We start from the raw sequence: 2,164 nt of genomic DNA, 5'->3' as shown, positions 1-2,164 counted from the left end.
AGGAGAGTTTAAATACACCCAAAATAAGCCAAAAGAAGGAAATTAATAAACTAGAACAAATCAATTCAAGAATTGAAAAAAATAAGTAAAAATCAATAAAAGCAAAAGTTGTTTTTTTAAAAAAAGAATAACCAAACTGGGAAAAACAAACAAACAAACCCTTTAGCTCTGTTGACTAATGCAAAAAGAGCAAAGACTATAATTACTAAGATCAGGAATGGAGGAGGGGACATTATTATCTACTTTACAGAAAGAAAGAGGATTACAAAACAAAGCAATGCTATGAGAAAATCAGATAAAATAGATAAAATATGCAAGCAAACTAAATACAATTTTAGAAAGACACAAATTACTGAACTGACTTAAGGAATAAAAATTAAATAGATCTATAACAAATAAAATTGGGGCCAGAGCAATAGTATAAGAGGGAAGTTTCTATTGCAAATAATCAATCCAGGTTTGACCCTAGCACCCCATATGTTTTCCCTGAGTTCCACAAGGAAGATACCTGAGCACAGAGCCAGGAGTAAGCCCTGAGCACTGCTGGGTGTGGCCCAAGCCCCTCCCCACCCAAAAAGAAAATAAATAGGAATTAGAAAACTTTCTGTAAAGAAAACACCAGGACCAAATAACTTCTTCAGTGAATTCTACCAGATTTTAAAGAAAACTTCACCAATAATTGTCGAATTCTCCAAAAATAGAAAAGAAGGGACAGCTTTATAGTTCATTATATGCAGATAGCATTACTCTGTTCTCATATGACATCACAAAATAACTATCTGCCAATATCCTTTACAAATATAATGCAAGGCTGGGCTGGAGAGATACTACAGGAGGTAAGACACTTGCCTTGCAACCACAATTCAAGTTCGAATCCCTGACACTACATATGATTCCCTGATTACTGTCAGGGTGGCTTCTGAGCACAAAAGAAGGAAGAGCCCTTGAGCACTACTGGATATGGACAAACCCTTGCCCCCCAAAAATAATAAAAGCGTGGGTCCAGTGAGATAGTTCAATGGATAGGGTGCTTACCTTGCACCTGGCAGACCCGGGTTCCAACCCCAGCACCTCATATGATCCCCCAAACCTATCAGGAGGCCCTGAGTGCAGAGCTACGGGTACTGAGGATCAGACTCATGTCAGTCACATGCAAGGAAAATACTACTGCTCTGCATCCCCCTTTTTCCCTTATAGCTGCATCATACCATATGTCAAATATGTGTTCAATTCATTAGTTCTCTACTAATGGATATTCATAGTTGTTTGTTTTGGGCTTGGGGCCACACCCAGGGGTGCTCAGCCAGCTACTACCAGTGCTTTACTCGGGGAAGGCTCTCAAGGTACCCTTTGGTGCCAGGGATCAAACATGGGCCTCTAAGCAGAGCATGTTCCGTAGCCCTTTGAACTGTCTCCCCATGTTATTTTTGATCATTGGTTATTATGTATGATTAGCTTTTGGACTTAAAAGAGTCAGAAAACCAATGTCTTAGATGCACAGAGTAACAGAAGAGAAAAGTTTGTCCAGAGTTTGGTCTTTCAAACTAAGCGAAGGAATGAAAATTCAAATCTGTCCTATAAGGCAGGCACCAGAGGGTATGTGGTCCAGTGTGGTTTAAATGAAAATGAGGAATGGAGCAATAGTACAGCCAGTAGGGCATTTGCATTGCACACGGCTGACTTGTGTTTGATCCTTGTCATCCCATATGGTCCTCCAAGTACCACCAGGAGTAATTCCTGAGTGCAGAGTCAGGAGTAACCCCTGAGCATTGCCAGATGTGCACCTGACTACCCCAGGCAAAAACAAAACAAAACAAAAAAACAATGAAAAACAAACAAACAAAAAAAGGAGATTGGAAAGTGTTCTAGCTCAGTGGTGATGTCCTAATGAAGTTCACTTAGTCAATCACATCTTTAGGCAAGAAAGCAAGGAGATTTAACCGCAAGTAGGCATCACTTTGTTGCAACCCAGAGCACGGACATGGAGCACTTTTTTATAAGAGTTTTTCTGGAAATCATAGCAATGATGAAACAGAAAAGGGCATCAGAATGGAGATTCTCCACAGTAGAAATGATATTTGCATCTGTACGTTCATTGCAGCAATGTTCACAATAGCCAGAATCTGGAAACAACCCGAATGCCTGAGAAGAGACGACGGGTTAA

This window comes from Sorex fumeus, unplaced genomic scaffold (assembly GCF_029834395.1).
Source record: "Sorex fumeus unplaced genomic scaffold, SorFum_2.1 ptg000034l, whole genome shotgun sequence".
Classification (NCBI taxonomy): Eukaryota; Metazoa; Chordata; class Mammalia; order Eulipotyphla; family Soricidae; genus Sorex; species Sorex fumeus.
The sequence above is the reverse complement of the archived record's forward strand: the minus strand, read 5'-3'. Positions refer to the sequence as shown.